The sequence below is a fragment of the Procambarus clarkii genome, chromosome 77 (genome assembly GCF_040958095.1).
Source record: "Procambarus clarkii isolate CNS0578487 chromosome 77, FALCON_Pclarkii_2.0, whole genome shotgun sequence".
NCBI lineage: Eukaryota > Metazoa > Arthropoda > Malacostraca > Decapoda > Cambaridae > Procambarus > Procambarus clarkii.
Window position 1 is genome coordinate 12,374,066 of NC_091226.1, and position 18,048 is coordinate 12,392,113.

Consider the following 18,048-nt stretch of genomic DNA (forward strand, 5'->3'; position numbering starts at 1 on the left):
AATAATAAATATTATTCTTCAATATTGGAGAATATTCTTCAATATTGAAGAATAATCTTCAATATTGAAGAATATTCTTCAATATTGGAGAATATTCTTCAATATTATTCTTCAATATTGAAGATTATTCTTCAATATTGAAGATTATTATTTAAGAATATTCTTCAATATTATTCTTCAATAATAATAATATTTAAGAATATTCTTCAATATTGAAGATTATTCGCCAATATTAAAGAATATTCTCCAATATTGAAGAATAATATTGAAGAATATTCTTCAATATAGAAGAATATTCTTCAATATTGAAGATTAATATTGAAGAATATTCTTCAATATTGAAGATTAATATTGAAGAATATTCTTCAATATTGAAGATTATTCTTCAATATTGAAGAATATTCTCCAATATTGAAGAATATTCGTCAATATTGAAGAATATTCTCCAATATTGAATAATAATATTGGAGAATATTCTTCAATATTGAAGAATATTCTTCAATATTGAAGAATATTCTTCAATATTGGAGAATATTCTTCAATATTGCAGAATATTCTCCAATATTATTATTCAATATTGGAGAATATTCTTTAATATTGAAGAATATTCTTCAATATTGGAGAATATTCTTCAATATTGGAGAATATTCTCCAATATTATTATTCAATATTGGAGAATATTTCTTTAATATTGAAGAATATTCTTCAATATTATTCTTCAATATTGAAGAATATTCTTCAATATTGAAGAATATTCTTCAATATTGATGAATAATATTCTTCAATATTGAAGAATATTCTTCAATATTGAAGAATAATAAATATTAATCTTCAATATTTAACATTAATCTTCAATATTGAAGAATATTCTCCAATATTGAAGAATAATCTTCAATATTGAAGAATATTCTCCAATATTGAAGATTATTCTTCAATATAATATTGAAGAATATTCTTCAATATTGAAGATTATTCTTCAATATTGAAGAATAATATTTAAGAATATTCTTCAATATTATAGAATATTCTTCAATATTGGAGAATATTCGCCAATATTAAAGAATATTCTCAAATATTGAATAATAATATTGGAGAATATTCTGCAATATTCAAGAATATTCTTCAATATTATTCTTCAATATTGAACAATATTCTTCAATATTATTCTTCAATATTAAAGAATATTCTTCAATATTGAAGAATATTATTCTTCAATATTGAAGAATATTCTTCAATATTGAAGAATATTCTTCAATATTGAAGAATATTCTTCAATATTGATGAATATTATTCTTCAATATTGAAGAATATTCTTCAATATTATTCTCCAATATTGAAGAATATTCTTCAATATTGGAGAATATTCTTCAATATTATTCTCCAATATTGAAGAATATTCTTCAATATTGAAGAATATTCTTCAATATTATTCTTCAATATTGAAGAATATTCTTCAATATTATTCTTCAATATTGAAGAATATTCTTCAATATTGATGAATAATATTCTTCAATATTGAAGAATAATAATCTTCAATATTATTATTATTGAACAATAATATTGAAGAATATTCTTCAATATTGAAGAATATTCTTCAATATTGGAGAATATTCTTCAATATTGAAGAATAATATTGAAGAATATTCTTCAATATTAATCATCAATATTGAAGATTATTCTTCAATATTGAAGAATAACGTCTTCAGGGATGCCTTTTATATATTCACACAACGTTCTATTTCCTTCAAACAACGTTTATATAGAATTTACATCAGTCTCATCTGTGACTACAAACAGGACAAAACAAAACAGAAGAGGTTGTTTAAAAACAAATAAACAAAAAACAACCTTCAATTCAAGTATGTTTATTCAGACAATAATAATTACATATAAACATTATAGTCATTTAGGGTACTTCCACTCACCTATACTTGCAGAACCTCAAGGGGCCACACAAATACACATTACAAGATTCATTTGTCATATAGTAAGCAAAGCATATAAATTTTACACTTGCCCAAAAATTCTTGTAGCTGCGATGTATACTGTCTATCATAATGATATCACACATCCATACAATTTGATGTGGGTACACTACTTATTGATAACTATACAAACTTAAATACCTTGACACTCGAAAGAACATTATGTATTAAAATTCAAGTATGTTCTTTGACAACAGTTCAAACAATATTATTCACTAAAACTAACGAGTACCTCACGGTATTTCTACCACAAATTCAATCCGTAATATTACAACAATCCAATTTCACGCTAATACAGTACTATCTATGGGTATATTATTGTACATCAACGGCAATAAATTTCCATCAATTAACGCTCAAAGATAATATTCTCACTACTTTCTTCCATGATTAATAATAACACTATCTTTTCCCTGTCACTCACACTCCGGGAGATGAGAGATCTTCTCACACTCTCTCCCAACACAGTAACTATTGTGCAAGTGACGAGAAAGCCAACATGTTACAAACATCAAAGGTATTATTCATATCTATTTTCTATTGTATTTCTCTATACCGTTTTACTTTAACATTGGTTTCAACATTCAACGCTAACACTACTTCTATTTTCATTTTCTGAGCTTGAACAAAACCTCCTCAGATTGCCGACTTATTTTTTGGATAATGCTAAATCATATTAGATTATTAAGAACTAATTTTTTTTATTATTATTTTCTATATTTATTACCTATTTTATTCAGTAACAGTATTTGCTCATTAACAGCAATGATAATGACTTACTCACTAGTGCATAACATTCATTATTATGATTATTCCTTATATTTAAAAACTACATTTTAATTACAATTCATAATTACATCCATATGTAGTCAATTAAACTTGCATTATTTTATTTACACACATTATTACAATTCATCCCATTATTTATTAGCTATCTGCAGGCTTATCTATTTGGGGGTTCCGCCCGAGCACCGCAAACACCGCGCCGAAACCACAACCCAGAAGGCCCAACGCGTCGCCTGCCCGCTGGAACTAGCAATGTGGGGTCGACCTCATGGGTCCAGTTCTCTGTCCTCGGGCTCCATCCCTTTTCATTCTTCATCAATGGTGTACCTCGTGCGCCTTCCGTAGTCGGTTCTGCAAGTATTAAGGCAGTAAGAGTGGGCAGAAACGGCCATGCACTATCAACGTCACAGCCAACGAACCTAACCCTTAAGGCTACTGCTGGAATTCGTTTCTAAGAGGAGGGCCACATTTCCGCAACCGAACTGGGCAACTGTCATTAATGGATAAAGGCAGGCTGATACCCTCTGGAGAAATCTGAAAACCAACCCTGGCACAGGGGAAACCAAGAGAAAAAGATCTTCCAGGAAACTAGTCTGTAGCTAAGTAAGGTAACTACCAACCCGAGCAGAACTTTACCCACAAAAATAGCTTGGGGGGGGGCACCCACTTTACGTATCGGCGTAAAGGCCACATGTTAATCAACGGCCATCCATCTAGCAAGCCATAATTATTTTTTTTATTTTAACATTGAATATTATCAAACAAAACAATATATATTTATATGACCACTATGTATATATTATAAAATAATTCGATAAATATAACCTTATAACGAACACCTCTTAAGGCGCAACATGCTTCCGTCCACACTGACAAATTATAACGAGGGTAACAGAGTCCGTTACACTGATCTCCACTCTATGTTGGCCTCCGAAACAATGTTACACCTCAATAGTTAACCTAAGAAACTGCCTTAACACGCGTCAATGAGTTTAGTCTCAGTGTCAATGACCATCTGCGACCAGCAGTAACCCAACAACTTAAACATCTCCCCATCTGAGGCAAAGTGACATGGACACCAGGAACGCTAGCGATCCCTATTTGTAAAAAGTCTCCATAAACCACCGGCCGGGAAGCCCGCATATTTATAACACAAATATAAACATAATACCTCAATAACATCGCCACCTTAACTCATCACACGAAGAACGTTGGCTGCAGACCAGACCATGAACGCACTCACCTAAGACGCCAGTGGCTATAACTTTCATGGCTACATTCCCCACACAAACGTCTGGATAAACCAGCGGCCTGGGAACCACCAGTATCTTCCCGCCTACACCCAGCAGACAACACGTCGGATAACCAGCGGCCTGGGACGCCACACATGTCTGCATAAACCGGGAGCCGCCACATTCTTTCGGCCTACACCGGCCAGACAAAACCACTAGAAACGTTTACTGGTACTGCTAAACGAAAATGCTAATCTCGACCTGTCAGTAATAACGTCATCACAAACTCAACAATCACCACCCACCTCTAAAGCGGTAAGTAACATGACTTCCACTGAAGCAATGCATGAGTACCAATACATTCCGGAACGAACTATTCATAATATGAGTCCAAGATAAACTTAAAGCCAGAGGCATGAGGCCCAAATACACCGTCTAGGACATCCTACCTGACTTAACTTATGCTTCACCTATAAGTTAAACTAACAAATGTCAAACCACCAAAGAAACATGCACTGCATAAAATTTCCTTTTTTATTTTCAGGACATTTATGGAACATAACATTCTATGAAAACTTAAAACGTACCGCCCAGGAGGCCTGTGACACAGCAGCTAACCTACCTAACTTTAACGCGATAACCAATATTATCAACAAATATAAGTCTAAACAACTAATAACTAAAACCTGCAGCAACACCCTGCATAATTTGCGGGAATACTTAGCTGATGTAACTAAACGTCAATGCAGGGCCAGTAACCTGCAGCTAAAGGGGGGTGGAGGAGCCCTACTCCGCGCCTATCACAGCCTACCTCAGTTCATTCAGATTTCTAACTCCCCAACTAGCACAACCTACGTTACTTCATCAATAACTAAATACAATAACCAACAATTTTAATAACTTAATAAAACATGCACGGGGGCACTGCATCAATTGTAATACATTGCAGAATAACATATCCTACTTGCAAGCCCAAAGAAGGTAACAGCAAAACACTTGGACCCGTGATGCGGGTCCAAGATAAATACATTCCGGATACATATTTTGTGAGCCATAACATATTGTAACAGAAAGACAATATAACATTTCATATAGCCACCGTTTACAACAGGGTAAGTCAATTACAGTCAATGTTCTAACACTACATTCACGTCTGCTTTACAAATTTGTTTTTTTTTTTTGAGATATATACAAGAGTTGTTACATTCTTGTACAGCCACTAGTACGCGTAGCGTTTCGCCCACGTCCCTGGAATACGATCCCTGCCGCGAAGATTCGTTGTTACAACCAAGTACACATTTTACTGTTGCGTTAAACAGAGGCTACAGTTAAGGATTTGCGCCCACTAAATCCTCCCCGGCCACGATACGAACCCATGACAGCGCTCGCGGAACGCCAGGCGAGTGTCTTACCACTACACCACGGACACTGTATCTGAATTATATACATATATCTATTATATATGATTGAATTTTATCTATTACCAATTTATCTTCATTTCTCTAACGTTTCCCATATATTACAAACTTCTTATTTTGTATTTCCTACAATGCCAATCACATTTATATATACAACAAGGTACATTGGCTTGGTTATAATACATAGCATGCTATTTACACTTCTAAGGCCATTAGTACGCGCAGCCTTTCGCCCACATCCTTATTCTAACATAATTTTAACTACGTCAATTACACCGGATTTAATACAATGATTGATACAAACATACCTCTACGTTGTAATCTCACGTTTAGTTTATTAAACAACATTGGTATATTAAAGTTCAGATTCCATTGACACCTTCATTCGTCATTTATACTAACATTAATACGCAACATACACCAATTTTAAACACCATAACACAGCAATGATCACAATGGTCAATTTCTGCCATGGGCTACATGATTATAATATTAGGTAACACTACATACAATGCTATTTTCAAGCAACAATGTACAAAACAAGGAACATGCAATTACGTTACTTTTACTTTATATATTGGGTACTTATCGTAAACCTATTACTCCTAATTACGTACCTATTCTTCACATTTACGTACCTCTTGGTCTAATCTCCTAACACAAATATTAGGACATTAGGTACTTCTAGTTTCATTATTCCATTATGATTCCCTACAACTATATATTCCTTTATGATTCAACAATTCCCTAATATTATTTCTCTACATCAACTATATATTTCCCCTTCCTGGACCTGACCACATATTTACTGCCCTCTGTAAGGACACGCCTTCTAGGCGACTCCATCCTATTTCTCAATTATATATATTCAACATTAATAACTATTCAAAACCCCATGGATCTCTAATAACCATCAAATTACATGCTCGACGATTCTGCACTATAAACATTTACAACAATTTGTAATTCGGTCGTACCTTCTATGGAACACAAACTTGATCATTCAACAGCTGGAGGTTGTGACCCTAGAGTAACTACACACGATGGTATCCACGTCTAGGGTCCTCAAGCGTCTCACCTGCGAAACTATATTCTATTCAGGATTCTCAACATTCATATACGATAAACATTCCTTATCAACATTACTATCTCAAATACACGGCCATGCACTGTTCCGAAAACAAGACAGCTTGGGGGGGGGGGGGTGCCTCATGGACCAATTTTCAAATGGGACATGCACTGAGTTATGATTCCAAGCGCCAGTCAACATTCCCGACACTGGTGTGTGTGTGTGTGTGTGGGGGGGGGGGGGGGGTTATCAACTAAGCTTAATCTCTTCTCTGGGAGCTGCCACTGTGTGACCTGTTCTTCATGTGTATTTCACCATCTATACATGAAAACCGCGTAGCATTCATACACACACACACACCCAACCTTCCACACGTTATCTTCACTTCCAGCAATTTACTTTTATTATATAATGAAAGTGTTCCGTCTAGTAAGGCTGGGTCTCATGACGTCTAATGCTCAAAGTACACCACATGATTAATTCACGAATGATAATATATTTAGTACTACTTGGTATTTCACTTTTATCGACTACGTAACTACATTCTTGGAGGAAGATGTGTTCAAATAAACATATCACTCACCTGCAGGTCACAGCCTCTTCCATTACTCTGCAGTGTGGCGTTGGTTCCCCTCCACCAATGTTGCTTTCTTCACAAATAGATACATCACCATTGATGTTTCGCCCAGCCCGCACCTCTCCACACGCTCATCTGCATGAAATATTCAATATATTATGCATCCATTTAACATTGACAACATTTCTTAAGGCTTACAACCATCTATCAATACTCTAGTCCAAACTCCTTACACAATTCTCTCTCCCCTGCGAAATCATTTCCTATAATATAATTCAACCTCTAACAATCTGTATATTACTTTCTGACATGTAACTCCCTTTACATGAGCTTCAACTAGAATACATAGCCAAACATCTCTTGCACCTCGGACCACTGCTAATTCTTTTCAATACCATCAAAGCGCCGCCAAGACAATACCCTTACCCACACAAAACACCATGTCGGGTATACCTACAATCCAAAGCTAAACAAGATATTTTCAATTATTCGGCCTCCGTGTTCCCGCATAATCATCCTCCCTTCCCCCAATAACCCTCTATGTTACACTTCTGGTTAGACAACCTTAACTGCCCAATAATAACCTACCAGTAGTAATTGGGGTACCTATATCACCACAGATTGCCTGATTATGTTCCAAGGAAAGGACACTATGTTCCTAGTACACAATTCTCCATTAACACTACAAAATCAAGTCCACACCAAATACTTCCTGCTACACAATGATAACCAACAGATCGTGGACCAATACCTGAAGCTCAACCATAACTTAAACAAGTGACTTTACATGTATTTTCAATTTTGCCTCCACATACACTACTGGTGCAGCGCACGCTATCCCGCTCACTACACAATTACACCAATATCAACAACATAACCACCACCTACACACTCCCACGTGCACCGTCGCCAGCCACCTACACTAAACAAGACAAATACTGTCACGAGGCTCACATCTGGAGTTGAAATTAATCAGCCATTGCTAGCAAGTCAACCGGAACCTTCACATCCCATACACGAATAAATGATAATGTTGACCTGTATTTTTTTTTACGAGCTCTTTCTCCTACGAAGGAGGTCGCGCTTATTGAATACTGTATATTTAACATAAACAAATTCACTTAATATTCTCGCTAACATTAAACATTTCCTTATTGAAATGTTATCACCAATGTACGTCAAACCACTCTGGTAAATTTATGTCTACGGCCTTCGACGAGGACAGGACGGCTACGTATTGTCAACGGTTCCCCCCCCTCATACCTAAAATTATGTACCCACGTAACCCAAACACTTTAAAGTGGCGTGGGGGGCACAACACCACTAAATTGCGATCAAAGACTACACTACCCACACCGAGAGAGGCAAAACACTATCAACCCACTTATTCATTACTCTTAATCACCAGTTACCGCAAGCAACACCACCATCCTCCTTCCAGACTAGAAATTTACACTTTGAGCAACGTTTTACACCACTTAATGTTAAGTGCTGTAACTCATAGATTTTCATATTTAAAACATAACTGATGGGGGTCCTGATATGGCTGTAGTAATGACTGCTCAAAGTTCAATGGCCAAAATTACGCTCAAAACTACGCTATTCCTAATACAATATTACTATGCCTCTAACTATTTCCAAACTGCCGGATAGGCCCATCATACCTTGGTAACTCAAATACCACAACTGGAACATCTGCCACCAGCTTCTGCTCGGCAGGATATGACTGGAATCACCGCTCCTTCAAGACTGCTGTGGGAAAATTAAATACAATGTTAAAATACAGTACCTAAACATTTATAAATACATTTCAGTACCGATTATGGGTCAGTACTAAAAATGTCCATGAATATATCCACCCCCCAACAGGGGGTATATACGACAGCTAAAAATATTAGATTTTTGCCCCTATGTGCGTTTTGACGGTGTACAGAGTGACAGTGTAACCTAGGGGTCTGTCACCAAAGCGAACCCCAAAGGGTAACGGGCTACCAGCTAAGAGTAACAACACGCCCTAACACTAACTTGTACACCTCTACTCGGCTAATTCTAGGGGCAAAATAACGTTCCGTTCCGCCTCAATGAGCAGGTGGACTCAATAGCCAATCACGTTTCTCATTTTCACTTGACGTCACATACTCAATAGCCAATCACCTTTCTCATTTTCAGTTGACGTCACATTGTCGCAACCTGTACGGTCATTCGTCGCCTCGACGTAATTGGATACCCGAGTAGTTCATGAGATTTATTTTTGGAAAATGAAATATATACAATAAAATGTATACACAAACTATAAGAAACATACATGTACCAAATGAATGAGATTTTATTCAGTTTTATATAATTTACCTATTTTAAATTCTCTGTTAGATTACGCACCTGCCAGAAACGCTGCGCGTACTAGCGGCTTTACAAGAGTGTAATTACTGTATTTTGCTATGTATTCCCACAAACACAATGTACCTTCTTGTATATAATTAAATAATTAATTACATACATTTATTGTTTTACATTACACTCACAAATGATGATTTTCCAATACTTATTATTAAATATATATTATACTTTTTAAATAATAACATTAATTATTCAAGCTGTATGTACAGTACAACACAGTACAGCATAGTACAGTATCGTACAGTACAGTTCCGTACGCTACGATGCACTACAGTATACTGTACTGTATACATTACAGTACCGTACGATACACTACAGTCAAGGGCACATTACTGTACACTACAATATACAACAGTACACAACCGTACGGTACACTACACTACAAGGTACAGTACCGTGGAGTTCAGGGGCCACATTCACGAAACCACTTACGAACGTGTACATCAACCCTCAATCTTTGACGGCTTTCGTTACATTTATTAAACAGTTTACCCCCATGAAATATTGCCAATCAACTGTTGTCATTGTTATAAACAGCCTCCTGGTGCTTCGGAGCTCATTAACTCTTTAACAGTTGTAAACAAAGCCGCCAAAGATTGAGAAAAGATGTACAGGTTCGTAAGTACTTGCGTAACTGCTTCGTGATTCAGACCCCAGGCCTCACCACTGGAGTGGGGGGGTAGTCGTCGCCACGTCTCGTGTTCCCAGTAGTTCTTGGCCGCTGCGACGGGCTGGTGGTCCGCCCGCTCACCGACGTCTTGGCTCCCGGCATGGCGGCGGCTGGGAGTAGGCCGATTCGCCGTGTAGATACTGTGCGGCTTGCTTTCTCACCTCCTGTGGATTGCCCTCTCGTATTACTCGCGTTACTGGACGTTTTGGATGTGAAGGTCGCCCATCTTTTTGGCCTGGAGAAACTTACGTATATGCGTGTGTCGGTGAAATTTGCCACGTCAGCCGGCTACCTCAACAAAACAGGGAATAGTGAAGCAGAAGATTTTCTACAATTAATTGACGATTGATTTCTTACGCAACACATTAAGGAACCAATGTGGGAAAATAATATTTTAGATTTAGTGTTAACTAACAGGGAAACAAAATTTAAGGACATCGAAATAGGGAGTGAGCTACGGAACAGTGATCACAAAGTAATCAGATTTAGCATAGATTGGAATACACCTGTAGGAGAAAATTCTATAAGTGCCAGATTTTCGAAAAACTGTTTTTAATAGCCTAAGAAACTTTTTGCGTCAAATACATTGGAAAGTCTTGGGTATACGGTGTGGCCCGGTCTTATAGCGAGACTTGAACCCAGCGATAGGTGACGTCAAAGGAGATTACGATGTGAATTTAATATATAAATTATTTCAGAATATTCTAAACAAAGCACAGGAACGTACTATACCATACAAATTTAATAAGAACATAAGAACATAACAACAAAGGTAACTGCAGAAGGCCTATTGGCCCATACGAGGCACCTCCTATTCTATAACCACCCAATCCCACTCATATACTTGTCCAACCCGTGCTTGAAACAATCGAGGGACCCCACCTCCACAATGTTACGCGGCAATTGGTTCCACAAATCAACAACCCTGTTACTGAACCAGTATTTACCCAAGTCTTTCCTAAATCTAAACTTATCCAATTTATACCCATTGTTTCGTGTTCTGTCCTGTGTTGATACTTTTAAAACCCTATTAATATCCCCCCGGTTATGTCCATTCATCCACTTGTAAACCTCTATCATGTCACCCCTAACTCTTCGCCTTTCCAGTGAATGCAACTTAAGCTTTGTTAATCTTTCTTCATATGAAAGATTTCTAATTTGGGGAATTAACTTAGTCATCCTACGCTGGACACGTTCAAGTGAATTTATATCCATTCTATAATATGGCGACCAAAACTGAACTGCATAATCTAAATGGGGCCTAACTAGAGCAAGATATAGCTTGAGAACCACACCAGGTGTCTTGTTACTAACGCTGCGATTAATAAATCCAAGTGTCCGATTTGCCTTATTACGAACATTTATGCATTGATCCTTTTGTTTTAAATTCTTACTAATCATAACTCCCAGATCCCTTTCGCAATCCGACTTCGCAATCACAACACCATCTAGCTCGTATCTTGTAACTCTATCATCATTACCTAACCTCAGAACTTTACATTTATCAGCATTAAACTGCATCTGCCAATCCTTTGACCATTTCAAAACCCTATCTAGATCAACTTGAAGTGATAGAGTCCTCCTCCGAATTAATTTCCCTACCGATTTTCGTATCATCGGCAAATTTGCACATGTTGCTACTCAAACCTGAATCTAAATCATTTATATATATTATAAACAACAGAGGTCCCAGGACAGAGCCTTGAGGCACTCCACTTACAACATTTTCCCACTCTGACTTGATTCCATTTATACTAACTCTCTGTTTCCTTTGGTATAGCCATGCCCTAATCCAGCTTAATATAGCACCCCCAATACCATGAGACTCTATCTTTTTAATCAGTCTTTCATGTGGCACTGTATCAAAAGCTTTGCTAAAGTCAAGGTATACAACATCGCAATCCTTACCACTATCAACTGCCTCAACAATGCTAGAATAAAAAGATAACAAATTTGTTAAACATGAACGGCCATTTATAAAACCATGTTGCGACTCAATTATTAATTTATGTTTTTCAAGATGAAGACGAATTTTATTTGCTATTATAGATTCGAGTAACTTTCCCACAATAGACGTTAGGCTAAAAAGTCGATAGTTAGACCAATTATCGAATACTAATGACGAATACTAATATATCGAATACTAATGACCCAAACTGGATAACAAATAATTTAAAGAATCTTGTAGGTAAAAAGAGAGCTTGGTACAAAAGGATTAAGAATGGAGAAGTCAGTTTACAACAGGAATTCATACAACTGGTTAAAAATGTTAAAAAAAGAAATTTGGAAAGCAAAAACAAACTATGAAGTTCCCATAGAGCAAGCAAAGTCAAATCCTAATGTTCTTTTTCAGTTATCTCTAACGAAGACTAGGGAAAGGATAGGTCCATTAACATCTGAGACAGGTGAAATAACGGATAATGACAAAGAGATGAGTAGTATTTTTAACAAATATTTTATATCTGTATTTACTAGAGAAGAACTTAACAATGTGCCTTCAGCCGAACAAGTCTATGTGGATGGCCATGAGGACAGGTTGACTAGTTTAGCAGTTACCAGGCTGGATGTAATTAAACAATTAGAAAAACTAACACCAAACAAATCAACACGGCCGGATGAAGTGTTTGCCAGGGTGCTTAAAGAATGCAAAGAGGAGCTTTCCGAGCCACTCTCTACCACATTTAAGAAATCAATAGTCAGGCAGAGTGCCAGAGTCATGGAAGGTAGCTAATGTGGTACCAATTTTTAAAAAAGGAGATAGATCACCTCCGTCAAACTATCGCCCACTTAGCCTAACGTCTATTGTGGGAAAGTTACTTGATTCATAAGAACATAACAAAGGCAACTGCAGAAGGCCTATTGGCCCATACGAGGCAGCTCCTATCTATAACCACCCAATCCCACTCATAAACATGTCTAACCCGCGCTTGAAACAATCGAGGGACCCCATATCTTTCCAATATCTATGAAAGATATTGCAATTCATGTGCTATGTTTTCCAAGCCAGCAATTGACACCAAGTGCCCACGACTATTCATTTCCAACTCACTTTCTTGCAAGAATGCCAAAATGATGGCAGAGTCATGGAAGGTAGCTAATGTGGTACCAATTCTTAAAGGAGATTGATCACCCGCGTCAAACTATCGCCCAATCAGCCCAACGTCCATTGCTCCTCAACAAATAGCCTGGATGTGTCACAACGGAAAGGTTGATGTTAGTCTGGAGAGATATAACAATTTTGCACCAAGATTGTAATAATTTGTTGATTTATCTGCAGCTGTCTTGCAAATTGTCTATACAGTATACCTAGGTCATAACAGTATTTGTGTGTACGTCTGATACCATACTACTTGTGAAGGAGGAAATGTATGTTTACCTCTCAGAATGTTTGGTAATATGTTTATTTGTGATGTGTGTCTATGTATATATTAACACGTTGTACTGAATGGGGTGAGAATGGCTTGAGCTACCTCATCCCTTTGTGTGTATTTTACCTCAATAAACTTATTTCAATTTCAACGTTCATTGCTGGAAACCTACCCGATTCGACAATTGTAAATACAATTCGTCTTAGAGACAATTCTATAACCAATGTTCCAGCGATATGTCAATGTCATTCAAAATGATCTGCTACCAGACATTTTAGCCAAATATCCCGTTTGCTAACTGTGGGTAGTAACTAAGTGATTGTAACCTATCCACCGCTGCCCACTGGATGGGGGGCGGTGTGCAGGACGAACATATCAATTTTGACACTAGCTCTCCACATATGTCAGTTGCTTCATTTAGAACCTGTACTTGAGGTCGATCTCGAACCCATTGTTGATGTCACGACTTGTATGAAATTTTCTAACTACCTCATCAACATTGTAACTTGCTTAGCTAAATGAATTGCGGGGTTCAGTTCCTGAGCCCATTATGTGCCTCTGTAACCCTTTTCCACTACCGCCCACAAGATGGGTATGGGGTGCATAATAAATGAACTAAACTAACTAAATCTTGAAGAACATAAATGAATAAATGACTCGCAACATGGTTCTGCAAATGGCCGTTCATATATGACACATTTGCTATCCCTTCATTCCAACACAGTCGAGGCATTTGACAGTGGTAAGGATTGCGATGCTGTGCACCACGACTCTAGCAAAGCTTTTGATCAAGTGCCACATGAAAGACTCATCAAACAAAAAATAGAGGCTCATGGTATTGGGGGTGCTATATAAAGTTCGACCAGGGCATGTCAACTCCAAAACAGAGCTAGCATAAATGGCCTTAAGTCAGAGTGGCATAATGTTGTCAGTGGAGCGCCTCAAGGCTCTGTCCTGGGACCTCTATTGTTTACAACATGCATAAATGATTTAGACTCAGGTTCGAGCACCAACATCCGCAAATTTGCAGATGACACACAAATCGGTTGGGAAATTGACTCTGAAGAAGACTCGCTATCACTGCAGGTTGATCCAAATAGTTTCGAAATGATCAAAAGATTGGCAGATGCAGCCTAGCGCAGACAAATGCAAAGTTCTGAGGCTAGGTAATGATGATAAGACTTACAAGATACGAGCCAGGTGGTGCTGAGATTGCGAAGTCGGACCGCGAAAGGGATCGGGAGCCATGATTAGTAAGATTTTAAAACAAAAGGACCAATGCATGAATGTTCACAATAAGGCAAACAGGACGCTCGGTTTCATTAATCCAAGTCCAAGTAACAAGACACCTGGTGTAGTTCTTCACAACTTTACATTTATCAGCATTAAACTGCATTTGCCAGTCCTTTGACCATTTCAAAACCCTATCTAGATAAACTACAAGTGATAGCGAGTCCTCCTCAAAAATAATTTCCCTACCAATATTCGTATCATCGGCAAAATTGCAAATGTTGCTACTCAAACCTGAATCTAAATCATTTATATATATTAACAACAGAGGTCCCAGGACAGAGCCCTGAGGTACTCCACTAACAACATTATCCCACTCTGACTTAGCCATGCCCTAATCCAGCTTAATATAGCACCCCCAATACCATGAGACTATCTTTTTATTCACTCGTGTGACACTGTATCAAAAGCTTTGCTAAAGTCAACGTACACAACATCGCAATCCTTACCACTATCAACTGCCTCAACTATGCTAGAATAAAAAGATAACAAATTTGTTAAACATGAACGCCCATTGATAAAACCATGTTGCGACTTAATTATTCGTTTATGTTTTTCAACATGAAGACGATTTTTATTTGCCATTATAAATTTGAGTAACTTTCCCACAATAGACGTTAGGCTAATTGGTCGATAGTTAGACGCAAGTGATCTATCTCCTTTCTTAAACACTGGTATCACATTAGCAACTTTCCAAAACTCTGGCACTCTGCCTGACTCTATTGATTTATTAAATATGGTTGCCAGTGGGTCACAAAGCTCCTCTTTGCATTCTTTAAGCGCACTCGCAAACACTTCATTCGTCCCTGGGGATTTCTTTGGTTTCAGTTTTACTATTTGTTTAAGAACATCCTCCCTGGTAACTGCTAAACTCGTCAACCTGTCCTCGTCCCCACCCACATAGACTTGTTCGCCTGAATGCATATTGTTAACTTCCTCTTTAGTAAATACAGATACAAAATATTTATTATAATTACTACTCATCTCTTCATAACTATCTCTTATTTGACCTGTCTCAGTTTTTAATGCACCTATCCTTTCCCTAGTCTTAGTACGATATAACTGAAAACACCCTTTAGGATTTGTCTTTGCTTCCCCTGCTATGCGAACTTCATAGTTTCTTTTTGCTTTCCTTATCTCTTTTTTTAACATTTCTAACCAGTTGTACGAATTCCTGTTCTATAGGGACCTTCACATTTTTAATGCTTTTGTACCAAGCTCTCTTTTTACCTATAAGGTTCTTCAAATTCTTTGTTATCCACTTTGGGTCATTAGAATTCGATCTATTCAATTTGTATGGTATACTACGTTCCTGTGCTTTGTTTAGAATATTCTTAAATCAGTTCTATTTGGAATCCACATCGAAATACCCATTTACGTCACCTATCGCTGGGTTCATGTCTCGCTCCAAGACCGACCCACACCCCATACCCAAGAGTTTCCAATCAATCGACACAAAACATTTCTTAGGCTATTAAAATCAGCTTTTCGAAAATCTGCCACTTGAACACATTTCTCCTACAGGTCTATTCCATTCTATGCTAAATCTGATAACTTTGTGATAACTGTTCCCTAGCTCACTCCCTATTTCGATGTCATTGATTTGTGTTTCCCTGTTAGTTAACACTAAATCTAAAATATTATTTTCCCGTCTTGGTTCCGTAATGTGTTGCGTAAGAAAGCAATCGTCAATTCTAGGAAATCTTCTGCTTCACTATTCCGTCTTGTTCAACCAGTTTATTCCACTAAAATCAAAATCACCCATGACCTAAATACTGTTAAATCTAGATGCCTTAGATATTTCATCCCATAGATGCTTTGCTTCCATTCTGTCTAAATTTGGTGCCCTATATATAAATCCTATTATACTATTATTTGCTTTTTCGTATATTTCTATCAAAATACTTTGTGTGTGGGGCTCAGTTTTGATTCCCTCTTTGAGACTACATTTCAATTTGTCCCTAACATATATGCCTACTCCCCCTCCTCGTCTAATATATCTATCTGTGTGAAATACTTTCAATCCTTTTATTTGATATTCAGCTAATATTTCTCTATTTTCTACATTCATCCACGTTTCGGTAAGTGCAATAATATCTATTTTTTCTGTGCAGACAAGTGCATTTAATTCGTTATTTTTGTTTCTTAGACTTCTACTGTTAGTGTAATATACCCTAAGTGATTTTTTATTTTGAGGCCCTTCTCTTTCCATGATCATTTTCCCAATTACTTTCTCCCACAAACACATACTTTTATTATCGCCTTCCTCAAAATCAATTCCCATACCTATATCTACTAACAGTTTAAACCAAAACAAACACCTCCAACCACTTCTTCCAACGAGTTCGCAACAGAAAATGCCATACGGAAAATGAATATTCCATATGGCTTGCATGAGCACTTTATTATTTGTATATCAAAATGGTATCAAGATTACACAATAATGAATGTACAAGCCTTCTCCAGAGATCTCGTTGATACGATTACTACCTAGTACGACACATGGGTTTGTTGGGGAACAATTTTTTTTTTTTTTTCCTTTTTTTTTTTTTACATGCAAAGCATAGAACTTAAATACAATACAAAAACACACAATACAGAACACAACGAAAGAAAACAATACACCACCGGCCAGAAGGGCCGACAGCATTTCACAATAAACAACAAACATGATAAAGGCATAGAAAAATACAGCATAAAACAACCCACAAAGAATACAATGGCAAACTAGCAAGCACAGTAACATCAAAAAACAAAACATACATCAAAGGCACAACAGGGAACATAATAGTACATTCACAAAACATAAAGAACAAACACGTACAACAGGTAAAGCACGCCATAACAAACGAAGGCAAAACAAAATGGCACAACAGAACAAAGAGCACTCGCCAACAGCCTGAAGGGCACACAATATGACATACACAAGCGCATACGACATCCACAACCGAACACACAAATACACAGGAACCGCGCACACACCCACCAGCCATACAAAGAACACCTACAACATACACCAGAGCACGCAGGAACCGGGAAACAAAGTAATTATCAAAAGAAGGCACAAAACCGGGAAGGCTATGTAGCACCATCAAATGTCATAAATAATCAGAGGGCGCTAAATATCACCAAGGATGCCAATACGGGAACAAAAACGCATAAGGCGAACGATATCAAAAGTATCCGAGTCACCAAGAATTCTATCGAGGGACAGGTGACCGCGAGGGGCGGTCGGAAAGCAAGACACACGCTCGTC

General features: G+C 37.2%; 1 long non-coding RNA gene across 8 annotated transcripts in view; it reads right to left on the reverse strand.

The window, feature by feature from the left end:
- Window positions 1-1,849: 1,849 nt before the first annotated feature.
- Window positions 1,850-18,048, reverse strand: part of LOC138357271 (uncharacterized) — a 263,605-nt gene continuing 247,406 nt past the window's right edge. Inside the window, exons 5-9 of one of the 8 annotated variants that reach the window (XR_011224884.1) lie at window positions 10,129-10,298; window positions 8,732-8,819; window positions 7,074-7,202; window positions 6,399-6,499; window positions 1,850-3,122 (exon numbers count right to left, since the gene is read on the reverse strand). This is a non-coding gene — a long non-coding RNA (uncharacterized lncRNA). The other 7 variants (XR_011224881.1, XR_011224885.1, XR_011224887.1 and 4 more) reach the window with 7 other exon arrangements.